This window comes from Lepisma saccharinum, chromosome 22, assembly GCF_977018435.1.
Source record: "Lepisma saccharinum chromosome 22, izLepSacc3.1, whole genome shotgun sequence".
Lineage (NCBI taxonomy): Eukaryota > Metazoa > Arthropoda > Insecta > Zygentoma > Lepismatidae > Lepisma > Lepisma saccharinum.
Window position 1 is genome coordinate 3,121,150 of NC_139250.1, and position 14,797 is coordinate 3,135,946.

At 37.1% G+C, this 14,797-nt stretch overlaps 1 protein-coding gene across 6 annotated transcripts in view; it reads right to left on the reverse strand.

The window, feature by feature from the left end:
- LOC146004935 (uncharacterized) overlaps window positions 1-14,797 on the reverse strand; it is a 470,180-nt gene that overhangs the window by 161,186 nt on the left and 294,197 nt on the right. The gene's annotated exons all lie outside the window — the stretch shown is intronic.

The following is a 14,797-nucleotide window of genomic DNA, read 5'->3' on the forward strand; positions in this document are numbered from 1 at the left end:
GAATTTCACGAGAAATGAAATGGTGAAGGTTTTTTCGACGTATCTTTAACCAGTAAAAAGTTATGACTGAATTCTTGTACCAATTTGCTCCTTTTCGAGGTGTTAGAAAAATGCCTTAAAATTTGTTTAGCGCTTCGGTAATGCATCGAGATCAAAGTGACGTCTATGGAGAGACGTTCGCATGCCATTGCACATTATTTTAATCGGATACATCCACGAAGAGCTGTGCATTATGAATGGTTGTCGCGAACAATTTACAGTGTGACGCTTCCATTGAATTAAAAGTCCTTAAGTGACTTATTGAGCCACCCTGTATACTGTCGTAGGCCGAATCAAAGACTCCATGCTTGTGTAGAATATGCTAGTGGTTAGCGTTCTAGCATTTGGGTCCAACGGTTTTCGGTGTTGACCACAGATAATGACGAGTTTCTTGTGACTGATTGATTTAATTTATTATGCTTCGCATTTCTTGCACGTTTGGCGAATAGCGACGATGGGGATGAATAATGATGAAAAGAACCAAAAACGTATATGGACAGCACACAACAGAAGCCCGACAGAAGACTATACTGGCTGTGGGCCCAGACGCCAGAGCCTCATTAGTCTGCTAAATGAAGTCAAGGTTATACTACGTGGAAGGGAGGTTGATTTGTGCATTTCGAAAGGTTCACGCCTTACACCTCAAGATGCTTGTGACGTCATGATGTTGACCTAGAAGGCACTGTCCACACGTCACTCAAAAACAAACTTCCAGTTGGTCCACGAGGGCCTCGGAGCATCTTTTTCCTTCCTCCGATGCACTCCCCTCTATTGGAGACGCCTGAAACTTTAACGCTGACAGATAACACGGTCTTCTATCGATGACGTTGCTCTTTTTCTCTAATCCCCGAAGGAATGGACAACGATCGCAGCGCTCGGTGGCAGGCTCAGGAAACACCTCGGCTAATCAAGAGAAGCTGCGAAGCATGCTTCTCCTGGAATTCCTGGAGAAACGTCGGTTGTCAGAGAAATGACGAGAGTAATCTCTTAAGACCGAAGCTGAAATTTAATTCCCAGCTCCACTGGAGAAAACGGTCGATTCTTTTTGCCCCTCAATGTCAGCCTACAGATTGCAATTTTCGAGACAAATGTAGGAACTCTACAAACAAGAAGGTATAAAAGATCAATGTACATAGGTGAAGAGTATCTACATTATACAGCGTGTTCCGCTTAGAAGGATCGATAAGTATAAAAGCTCACAGTTTAAAAACAGAGGAAGATATTGTTATGATCTTCACCTTACAAGATACAGAAACTCTCAGAGTTTACACCAATAGTGAATACACGTGCTTGCGCATGCGCGCCAATGTGTAATGCAAGAACAAGCCTGGCAATATTCAGTAGAGCAACAGACATGCGACGCGACGGTAAGAATGTTGATGTTTAGATGCCTGCACGGTAACTCAAGGCGCACACATCGAGTTGCTTTGACCATTTTCCTAAACTCGCAGAGTTTCTACATCAAGGTATGTGAAAAGGTGTGTTAATAAACCATTATTCACACTTGGAAATATCAATTATTCATCCATTCCTCTAAGCGGAACACGCTGTATATAATGTGCTTTCAGCAGATGTACCCATCTACTATGCCCAATGGCGCGTCATAATCCAGATAGCACGAAAGCTTGTGGCAATCTTGTGGTAGATTTCTTGTAGCTTGTGAAAGCTAGTTTGAAGTGGAAATATTTTATCAAGCATGCAGCTTTCTGCGACAAGCTTGGTGCAAACTTTCCATGTAAAGCTTGCTGTAATTTCAACACGTGGTATCCAGTTGGCCTGATTCAAGTCTAATGCATGCTGACAGCTTGTTATTATATGCTTGCAGCAGGTTTCATTCACATTACATCATAAACTTGCTTCGAGTGTGAAGCAAGCTTATCGTGCTATGTACGAAAGTACTCAGCGTGTCTGTTACAGAAATTAACTTTTTTAGCTTTGCCGAACACTTTACTTGATCTACCCTTCCCAGAAGTTTTCCTTTTCTTCATTTAGTGGATTAAATATGGCACGGCTAGTAGAACAAGTGCTTGCAACCAGCTAGCTATATAATGAATTACTAAGAAAATATACAGGATGATCCGTTTCAGATGTCAGAAAAGTAAACCGTTATATACAGGAGGTTAGTGTAAGTACATATCTCTGAGCAGTTTCTTGTAATGTAAGCAGAATGGATGTAAGTTTCGAATGAGAAGAGGTTTACATACTTCAGCCGTGTGGTGCTAGACAAAGATGGTGTCCTCACCACAACAGCACGCACAGTGTGTCGTATGGTATGCGAAATGTTTGAGTGTTACATGCACAGTAGCGCCGTCACGTGGCTGAAGTCTGTAAACGTCCACTCATTCGAAACTTGCATTACAGCAAACTGCTCAGAGATATGTACATTAACCTCTTGTACATAACGCTTTATTTACATCTCAAACGGATCACCCTGAATATTTCATTCCCCCCTCCCCTACATCAACGCACATATTGCACCGTAGTGCCAAGGTGAAAACTTTTTAACATATATTTTAGAAATGTATATGTACATTTTATATTATTCTAAGAAATAATCTCCTCCAAAAATGTTAATGGGGCGGTCCCCGCCATTATCCCTCCCTGGTGGGAGCCCATGACCTTCAATATAAATTAAATACCTTAATAATTTTGAATTAAATTTATATACATTACGTTACATTTAGCATATGCATATTTATATAGACAATGCTCCAAGCCTGCTTGTAACATTGAAGCAACAAATTTCCAAGTGGATAATAGAACATTTAAAAGTAAGCATCGCACAAAAAAGTTAGTAATTTGTTTACGTGTATTTATTATACGACCGCGTATTTTATTTCCTAAAGACGGAGGTTTGAATAAACTAACGCTAGGAAGCAGCACTTACAAAGACAATATATCCTTCAAACTAAACGAACAAAGTCAATATAACTTCAAAATATCAATACATTTATTATGATTTAATGTCTAAATTTTAAAATGCACAGTGTTTGTACATAAAGCTCTAGTATTTATTAATTATATAACTAATTTACGTGAATCGCGAAATATTTCATAAAATTTCCTTATATATAAAAGAACGTGTGCGGAGCGTATTTATTTGGTCATATATAACTAAGGTGAGTACGTTTGCTAAAAATGATATGGCCGTGAGATATATATAGGACTAATACGAAGAACTCTGATGAGCTGTCTAGCGAGAATCGAACCGGCAAACTCTTGATTCCGAAGCCGGCAGTTCTTACAAGAGACGCGCTTGATCCGAATGGAAGCTACCTTGGAAACCCCTCGCAATACGCTCTCTGAGGGAGGAGATGGGAAAGGAGAGAGAGGAAGAAGAAGAAGAAGAAGAGAAAAGAGATCCCGCTCCTGTCACTGGCTGACATCCCGTAATAATCTCGCCTTCACGGGAAGAAGACGGCGGGAAAATACCGTCTGTGAACAAGACGTGATGCTCACTCCAAAACCCGTTTATTTTTTCTGTTCCCGGATCCGTTTTTTATTGATGCTATCAATGTCTGTCATGCTACCATAAAAATGCTTTACCTTTCAGATATCGATTCATCACTGAGACGCAACGTCACAAGGAACAACATCAACAGAAAACCTTCTTTAAAAAAGGAAATAACAGAATTTCCTTACCCCTTGTTCATTATGTTAGAATTTATTAATTTCACTTTCTATTTATTTATTTAAAGTTTCAGATACAGTACTGAACAGATATTTCATACTGAAAGTGTAACAGCAGCAGAGAAACAAAGAAAACAGAATCAGCACACAGGAAGAAGTTACGCATACTTCAGTAACAATTACCGGAAACTGTCCTGGCAAGAAATAAAACATTAAAATGCTGAACAAGGCAAACTTTTATAGTATCTCAATTTTTTGTGAACATTCGTCTGAAGAAGATCCTGTTAGAGGGTGGAAACGTTACGTTTTTATGTATATTTTTTATACTATAAAAGTTTGCCTTGGGGAGCATTTTAATGTCTATTAACATTGAAGCAAGGCTTACGAGTGTTACCACTGGCAAGAAAATGTCTATATTTGTGGACAGGTATGGTATTAAGTGTGGAAGCCTGTAGAAATGAGAACACTGGAGAATGTAGAACTTTGTGGTGAGGTGGTGGGTACTCGAACATACAACTGATTAATTGAAAACACAGTTTTAATTTTATCATTAATTATTTTACCCAAAAATTTCATGTCTGCTAGTTTTCGACGAGTGTTAAGTGTAAATCACCAACACTGAGACCTTCTGTAAACAAACCGTCTCACCGATTCGATGTATCACTGAACACGGAGACCTTCCCGCACACGTAGAACTCGCCATGTTGAAAGTTGCACTACTTCCTTGCTGTTCACATGATTATTTTATCTTCTTCTTCTTCTTTTTCTGACCCTATCAACTGGTAGTCGATTTTAGTCATCTTCCTGAGTTTTTATTTTTTTATTTTTTTTTATGTATTTAGTTCGCTATTCACTTATATTTCACAAGAATGAAAAAAAAACATCTATTGATATTTATTTATACTGTTTGTTAGATCGTCAAATTACATCTTCTTGCATATCCATAAAGAAGCCATATGGTGGGAGGAGTAGGGTCCGTGAGCAGGGCAGTAAGAGATGTAGGGAATGGAATTCTATTTCGACGTAAACCACTATATAATTTATCTCGTTCTCTGTCGAAATTGGGACATTGTAAAAAGAGATGTGTAGCATCTTGATTATCTTCTCCACATGCGCAGGCTTGTTTTGTTGTAATATGTAGTCGTGATAAATGATCATTAGTGCGAACATGACCTGTACGTAGACGTATTATAAAAGTAATAACTGATCTTGGAAAATTATATGGGTAGTACCAAGGTTTGTTTTGTGAATGTTCTGCAAACCATTTATATGTGTTGCCCGTGGATTGAAATTGTTCTATACACCACTGTTTCCATTTTTCTTGAAGTTTATATTTAACTCTTGGAAGAAGGTCCGTGTATGGAAGTCTCGCAAGTGAGGTAGTTTCCGATGATCGAGCGGCTTTGGCATATGTGTCCACACGTTCATTTCCCGTGTTTACTTGGTGAGCCTTTACGTAACTAAACTGGACGTTGATATTTCTTCCATTAGCATACTGAGTTTGTTGGATTATAAGTATGATGAATAAAGGATGTTTACAAATCTGAGGATATGAGGAACTCAGCGCCATTAATACGCTTAAAGCATCTGTTATGATGAGAATTTTTGTGTAATTATTATTGATAGCGTATGTGAGAGCTTTATATATTGCATAACTTTCTGCAGTGAAAATAGAAGTGTCAGGTGGTAAACGGAATTGTTTGTTTATATTTTGATCTGGAATGAAATAAGCACAACCCACACCTAGGCGGTCTTTTAAGAAAATAACCATTGTTATAAAATATCGTTATGTACACAAATCTCTAAGTTCATTGAAAGTTACAATGCATATTCCTACAAAATGTTCACACCTTACCTTGCCATGTCACCAAGTTATTTTACGAAGTGCACTATATTTGGCGGAACAAAAATTGTTGTTAGGATGCTTGTCAAAGTTTCCAACCGCAATAAATTTACGAACTTTCTTTGTCTTGTTTTGATCATCAATATATTTATTGGACTTACAGCATTGCATATGGCTGCTTATGCCCATTATATATTTTATTTACATACAATCTACAAACAAAGCTCAAATACACTCCTATCTATATCAAACCTTAGAAATATACATTACCATGTTATATCATTTTTTCTAAAAAAATGCAAGTAAAATATATTCAATTCGCATGCAAGAATGAAGCCAAATTTATGGGAAATGATTACTGGTACAAAGAGTTAACCATAAAGGTCAAGCAATAAGTACAAAAGAAAGAGCATTTGGTTTAAAGTGAGACGTCATTTGCGGCACCGTATCCCATACTACAAATTGGCCGTTGTTTTACCTTACGTAATGAATCCTGTAACAACGCTGGATTTTGGTGTGGATTATTTTACTTCTATGAGTTTGCAATGCTTTCTGCATGCACGTGGTTTTGTTTACAGAAGGTCTCAGGGTTTGTGATTTGAACTTTAGGTGCCTTGATGTTGAAAACAAATATAGTATTGTGGTGTATATGGCCTGCCAAGTGTCTGTCGAGTTCGTTTCCTGTCTAGGGATAACTCAGCATTTTACTAAAGGTGCCTGTCCCCCGACTTCCGCCGACAGGATATTGGTAAGAAATATATAGTGCGGTCGGGGGGAGGAAAGCTAAGTTTTTGCGGAACAGTTATGATAGACAGTTCTATAGAGAATTGCGAGAGAGTTTTTTGATAGACAGTTCCGATGAACAGTTTTGTTATAGACACAATTTGTGATAGACAGTTTGGTGATGGACAAGGCAGAGACGATTGGAGTTTAGTAAACACGCGGGTGTGAGTTCCCAACAGCCCTAAGCAGGGCAACACCGCAGGCCAATACAACAGGTATGTGTTTCCAGGGGTCACATATAGTCCAATAAATTAATGAAAATGGTTTCGGCCTAGTGTTCTTTTGGCGGGGCTAATTAGGATGGTCATTCAATAAGGACTGTCCTAATTAACATAACATCGTACAGTATCTGCTTCACGTAGGTGCCTCAGAGAAGATATGGCGAAGAAAAAGCTGAGGATAGAAATGTTAGCTTTAAAAGCCATGGGTGTATTAGGGAAACAGTGTTAGGGAAGATAAGAGATTTGTAATGTATTGTTATCTCAGAGAATGACATGTTCTAATTGAAGAAGTGTAACATTTAATACAGACGTTATATTATAATATACCTGAAAGAACTTCATCTAAATTACTTCATTATAAAAAAACAAAAACATCAAAGATCCCTCACGCACGTGAACCGCACACAGTTTACTTTCCAAAGTTCACTTTCAGAGGGTTTCCTCCTCGCTCGATTCTTTCAAATGATTTATTGATTTAGTGTTTTAAGTCCACTTTATGCACAGTAAGGCTAATCGGGACTGGACCTAGTTTAAAGTGGGAACCGAACCACTATGTGTCTCCACCGGGTATGGAACCCGGAACCCCTTGATTACAAGGCGACGACGCTACCACTGCACCATCGAGGAAGCCCTGATTCTTTCAAATGAAATTCTCAGTTAGCACTGCAAGGTTTACAGCTGTTGTAAAAATTGCAACCCAGTTTCCCGCGATTAAACGAACTCCGAGAGCACTTAGCATAGGGAAAAGAGTTTTCGCCCATAATCTTTCACATTGGGGTCTCACGACGGGCATAGCCCGCAGTGCACTTAAAGTCAATGTGTACGAACGACGGGCATAGCCCGTCCTGCGGTATGCAATCGCTTTGCCGATTGAACTACGGGCTATGTTCGTACTTCGTCTCACGTGCATGTTCATTCAAGCCCCTCTGTTGAAATTCCGACCGCTAGGTGACTCATGTGCTATTTTTATCTCGCACCTGCGACTGTTTGTTGTCGGGAGTCAAGTTGATGTACGTTGCATTGTTTAGAATGGCGTCGTTAGATCCAGACTGCATAGCGGAAATTCTGCATTAGGATTCCGCCTCAGAGTTTGAAGTTAGCGACGATTTTGATGATGCAGATGAATTTGAAGATTTGGAAGGTAGGTTATATTCGTAATAATTAATTGTTGACAAAATAAAGTGTTGCAAACTCTACTATTTTATGAATGAAGTGAGAAGAGGTAATTTTTTTGGGTCTATTCATCTTGCCTCTTGCTTGATTCTCCTACATGCACTGATGTATTTTTAGTTTTTCCATTTATTATTTTGTATAGTGTATGTCAAATGAAAATTTATTTTATTTACTTAGTTTATTTATTTATTTGTTTAATTTTTACAGATGATGCAGAACCAACTGATACATCGTCTGGTCCTGTCCTGCAGCCACTTTTTCATACAAAAGCTAATTACCTGTAATTCGTAATTATTTTTTGTTATGTGCACATAAGAAGTATTCTTATGCAAGATTCAAAAGATGTATTGATAGTTTATGTAGTTAATTATTGAAATTTCTAGATTATGAACTTAAAATATCTCTATATTAACATTTGTTACAATGTTGTACATTTTTTTCACAAAACATTGTCGAAAAAAATATTAAAAAATGTCTGAAAATGAAAAGAAAATTTAACAAATTTTTGTTCATTAAAAAGAGGAAGGTTTGTAGATTTAAGAAATGTGTGGTAAATAAAAACAAATTAAAAATATTTTTTCTATGATTTTTTTAAAAACAACCAAAAACCGCAGACCAGAGGTAAAAATGCTGTATTATGAGGCCAGACCCGAATTTAATGGAGCTGACCAATTTCGTCAGTGCGAGACAGGAGTAGAAACTAGTCAAAGGATCAAAATTACTGACTTAACTGACTTCAAACACTGACTGGCTACTGACCAATATAATTGCTACTGATAAGTATTTTTTTAAATCAATCATCTGGTATCCAAGATCTATGAAGCTATTCATGATATACCTTTTTATTGAACACAAAGCTATTAATTTCAATGAAGATAAGACAGTGTTTTAATTTTTTACTATAAAATATTAGCAAGAAAAGGTGACTTTGTAACAAAACAATATGAATTTGGTAAGAGAAAATTGATTGATTAATTGATTTTGTTTATTTTAGTTCGGATTTCTGCCACTTTTGGCTAATCGCGAAGATGAGAATATAATTGATGAAGGGACACCCGATACCTCTGACATCGTACTAACCACTCCGCCCTAGAGGTCGGCCTGTCCTGATTAGGCATGAATTCAGAATTGTAGGACGGGATAGACTGACACGTATGAAAATAAGTAACACGCAATCATGCTTCATGATACGCACATCACAGGGACTTGCACTGTCAATAATACAAACAGCATGACCTTATCCCTTTTGAACAAACAGTCGGTACGTATTTCACCATCTTTCACAGATCTTGTATGCAGATCCCGTCGTCAACACACTACAAGCTGCATATATGCATACTTGAAACTTTTCCTTTACAACGTGCACCGCAATTAATTCTCTTTAGGCTTACATCCGAGTTTATTCAAGTTTGTTTTCTTGTGTAAACAAGTTTCGAGCTTCGGAAAAGGCTGGATAGATGTCTCTGCTATTACGCAGAATTTCTCCCTCCCTTTTCAACGAACCGAAATACTTTTTCCTCCACCATAACTTCTCTTTTCTCTGTTCCCGGCATGGTTTATTTAACCAGAGTCACGAAAGTAGGCAACAAGCCAAGTCAGCTTCTTGCAGCGCACGGAATTTTGGACCGTCACGAAATCGAACGACAGGAAACATTATGAATTATACCATCTTATTAACGATCTGCTTGCTCAGAAATTCTATATTCCCTCCAACGCGGAGTTTTCTTAAGATATTGCTGAAGGGTGCAATTTTCCTTAGGAATGGTTTACGTTCTTCAAACTTAGTTATGGAGTAGTTCACATGGCGGCGCTTCGCTCGTACGTCGATTGTCAATTATTTTAAGATTTACTGTGTTCGTACGTTTACAAGCCCTTACCGGTTTTAGGGTAATGATATGTGACGTAACACCACGTCATTGGACGGTCTAGTCCTTAACGTCTATTGTAGTGAGCAGAAAACTCATTAAGCTGCAGTAAGTTTCCTCGGGGCATCGTAATCAAAAGCTTAAGATTAACGTTAATGGAAGGTCTAGTCCTTGTACAGTGGGATCTATGAGTATTACCGTGCAAATTGTCCACGACTATTTTCAATAATTTTTCACTTTCATCCTGTGTGTTTTAAAGCGATGGATTTTTATGTATACTGGTGCAGAAGTTGTCAACAGCTTGTTGTGAGCTTTCTTTGCATTCTTGAAGGTCTTATTGGGTCAAATAAAGTGCACGAACATGGTGATGGACAATTTGCACGGTAATACTCATGGATCCCACTGTACACTAAAGTTACAACATATAATACAAGGTTAGGATTTTTCTATTGAAATATCCATAAAGGCCGAAGGAGAAAAAATGTTCCTTAATTAACGTCTGCGTCGCGAATACTTATCTCCCCATGGCACCTGTTACGTCGTTGACCTGTAGACTACTAAAATGTTGATATCATCATTATCAACAAATTTCATTTGACTTACAGCTTTACATCTGGATGTTTACGGCCAGCATACATGTTGATATCTTGATTATTTTGCAATTCTCATAGTCAGGTTGATATTCACAGGTAGATCCATCAACTTGGAATATCGAATAATGAGATGTCACTAGTGAAGGATTATGATGCAATTTGAAACAGATTAGACAACGAATTATCCTTCTTAAACTAGTTGTCTGTAACAGAATCATCGTTCAAAGAAACTATAGATTTGCTGTCTGTTATATTTAATACAATGATGTACGAATTAACTCAAAACTCCCAAGAATATTAAGTATTAAACAGACAACAAACACATGCTTAATGTAAAAGCTATTCACTTTTGGAAACATCCGGAGTCAAAATGTATTTAATTATGCACACAAGTAGTTATATTGCAACTGTCAGTACAGTTTCTGGCATTAAAGTTACATATAACATAAATTATGTCACTATAAAACCCAGTACTTATAAACATAAATAAGTACTGCAAAAATTCCATTATTCTCTGAACATACAAAAATTAGAAACTGGCAAGAGTTCTTACAAATATACAACTGCTTGGTACGACATCTGTTGTAGGAAAAACGAAACAGAAGCTAAAGCAGACGACCGTTTTTCTGCAAAACTGAATCTTGCCGAAGCTTTGATATGATAAACGCACTCTGAGGAAACACGGAATTAACGAAAAATACGTCATTTGATTTTCAGATCTTAACCCTTAATCCCTTCGGATTAACTGAGAGAAGGTTTAAAAAAATTCACAGCAGATCTTCAAAAGTGATTTCCACGCGGCTGAATCGTAAACGAAAATTTATTCACGAGTCAGGGCGGGAAGGTCTGTGAAAGAAGTTTATTCGAAGCTTTTTTTCTTACGCAGAAAGGTAGACGAGTGGAATAGAAGAGTTGGTTTGCCGAAGGGGGGATGTGATGGGGGGGGGGGGGCGGTATGGCGCTGAAAGCAAGTCGATCTCCTTCGCTAAAAAGCTTTTGATTCTCGCAAGGGTCTCTCAACCACGGCGGATGTTGATATTCAAATCTCACCAAGGGTGTACTTGGTTGGGGAGGGGGAAGGAAAAACACGCTTTCGATGAATTTTGATGAAGTGGAACGAACCTGGACAGCGTTCCGGAAGAATCTGGGCCCTCCAGACGATGCCGGAATCTGTACCGCAAGCTCGTCTTGGAGAATATAATCTGGAAACATTGCGAGCAACTTCCGTTTACAATCTTCCCTCTCCGCTGAAGGAAAAAACGCACGGAATGCGATTCGCATGGAACTATCACGTTTTTCCATAAACGGCCTAGACTGGCCATTTATTATTTATATTTCCCCATTGGTTTTACCGTGATATTGTACTGAATACCGCGAAGACTGTTCAAGAAGTACCAGGACTGACTAAGTTGGCAACGATTGTTGCGTAAAATATGCTGCGCAGAAGAACCTTGCCATTTTGGCGCACTTTCGGGTATGTGAGGCATTTATTACGTACGAGAAGAATGACAGAAATTGAGAAGTAAATGTGAAGATAGACTGTGTTGGTCTAGATTGTGTTTTATCAATGAAACTGTTGTTTACGGAGTGTTGTAACACAAAGGTATTGCAATTGGCATAGTAATAGTTATTTAGACAAAAAACGGTAACTTCAACATGATTTATAAACATCATTGACAACTTTCCTCACAAAAAGCAAATTATATGAGCACAGTCTATCTTCAAATTTACATTCATCTATTTTTTCAACTTCTATCGAAAGAGAACTCAGAACGACTATCCTGCAGTGTGTGTGACTGTTTTCAAATTGTAAAATATATAATCACTTCTTGTGTAAAAGAAAAAGAAAGAAATGTCATAGCATACTGTTTTGTTGCGTAGCAACCAGTTATAAAAAACAAGTGAAAAGGGGGATAACAAGAACGTTTTGCATATAGTTCGAATCATAGTAATTGGTGCATAATTAATGTATTTATTCAGTGCAAATAATAAGTATACTCATCAGTGTTGTGATTTTGAATTATATACATTAGTGTTATTTCATAATTTGCTGTGAAGTAGAACAGTTATTTACTGAGTATAATGTAAAATGCTCAAGTCTCTACGACACTAGCAAAAAAGTGGCGACCGTGTGACAGGACTCTGAAGTTAAGTAGTTCTTCGGATAAATGATGTGAAATATAATCTCAGTAGGTCTGGGATTGAAGCGGATTCTAACTGCATTTGATTTATATTCAAGTATTTAAGTGTGTAAGTTTATTTTCGTTAATGAAAAATGTCTTCCAGAGATTCATCTAAATCTCGTAGCAGAAAGAAAACTGCTATGCAATATGAGGGCACACATCTAGCAACGTTTACAAACGTTCAAGGTCAAGAAGTTAATTCTGATGATAAGACTGATACCAGTACTCGCAAGGTGGAATGTTGTGGTGATACGAAAGCTGACATCAGATTTGTTCAGTGCTATAAATGTCTTTCATGGTTTCACTTTTCTTGTCTTAATTTGTCACTTGTTCATTGGTCTATTTATTCTACTACGGTAGAGAATTACTTTTGTAAATCTTGTGAACCTAGCTATAATCCATATGAATTGTCAGCTTACAAATAGAGTATTAGTCCTAATTTTAACGATCTGCTAGAAACAATCAAGAGCATTCAGTTTGTGGTAGTTAATTCTAGCAAAGAATTAAAATCTCAGCTTGAGGATTCAAACAAAGAATTAAAATCTCAGCTTGAGGATTCTAGCAAAGAATTAAAATCTCAGCTTGAGGATTCAAACAAAGAATTAAAATCTCAGCTTGAGGATTCAAGCAAAGAATTAAAATCTCAGCTTGAGGATTCAAACAAAGAATTAAAATCTCAGCTTGAGGATTCAAACAAAGAATTAAAATCTCAGCTTGAAGCCTCCAATAGAGAATTGAAATCTTCCAGCGAAGAATTAAAAGTTCAGCTTGAAGATTCCAACAAAGATTTAAAATCTCAGCTTGAAGCTTCCAACGAAGAGTTGAAATCCAAAATTGAAGCTTCCAATGTCGAGTTACAGTCTAAAATTGAATCTATGAATTTTGATTTTAAGCAGGTTAATAACCGTATAGACGTGTTGGCTTCTGATGTAGCAATAAGAATCGAATCTTTAGCAGAAACATGTGTAAGTTCAAATGCAGAATTAAACCAGAAGTTGCAAGAAAGCATGGGAAATTATGACTGTAAAATATCAGACATTCTTAGTATACAAGATCTTCGTGAGAAACAAATAAATGAAATTGAAGGTTCTTTGCAAGGTGCAAAAGACGATATAGGTAAACTCAAATGTGGATTTGATGATTGTTGTTCGCAAGTTGAAACATTCGATTCCAAGGTTTCACAGTGTTTCGAAATTGTTAATCAGTACGATAATAATTTGAAACAGCTTGCATTGCGTGTTGATGTCATTGAGAATAATATGCAGAAACCAGTTAATGTAAATTATGGTGGTGCTGATTGTACTGTTACAGGTACTTCTCATAACAAATATTCTAATACGAACACTCAAGTTCATGGTATTGATAATGTTGCAAATCGCCAATCGAGAAGATTAAATGTAAGGCATCATTCTGGAACTGGTCATAATCATGATTCTGGTTTGAGTGATTCAGATGGAAGTTCTATTAACTCTACGGATACTACTAAAGTAAAGACGTTTTATGTAAGGGAACCACATCTTAAGCATGTAAGTTGGAAGCAAAATCGCAAACAATCTAGTTTACATAATGCTAGAAAGACGCAAGAAAATTCTAATTGCTCTTGTATGAATAGATCTAGCTGTATTTTAAACAAACACAGAGTACAAACTGAGAATAACATTGATGTTTCCTCGAATAACGCATTTCCTGAAACAACATCAAATATGTTAGGTAGGCCAGAGGACTTCCGCAGTTATGGAGGATATTGTAATTTGAATTACACAAACTATCCTTGCACTTGGTGTTCCGGTTCTACTAATTATACTCAAATTCATCCAGACAGGTCTGATAACACAGCTTCAAGAATGAATAATACACAGAGAGCATTTAATTCTCATAATGATAACGATGAGTCTAGAAGGAAACTGTTTAATCGTTCTTACCCTTGCACATATTTTGCTGGTAATCAACAGTCACCAAACATTCATGATAGTGCATTTGTGAATGGAATAGAAAATTGTAATGGTGCACATAATTTTCAAGAAGATTGTAATGCAAGACCGAACTCTGATTCTTTGCCCTTGTACATGAGGAAAGATAGACATTTGAAGTTAAATGAATTGTCTTTATTACCAAAGTTCTCAGGTCGAGTTGAAAAGCAATCTGCAAGAGAATACTTGGAACAATTAAACTCAACATTAGATCTGATAGGAGTGCCTGCTGATAAACGATTGCAGAGCATTCAGAATTGTTTTACAAATCGAGCAGCTTATTGGTTTAGAACACACAAAAGATATTTCTGTTCTTACACTGATTTCGAAAGTAAGTTTATTCAACAGTTTGCTTCGCCTGAAATGTTACAGTCACAGTTAGCTGTTTTAAGGAATCAAAAATACGACCAAAATGCACATGGTAGTTTAGAAACCTTTGCACTAAAAACACATTCCACATATTGTAATTTAGTGAACAATCCGAATGATGTTGATGT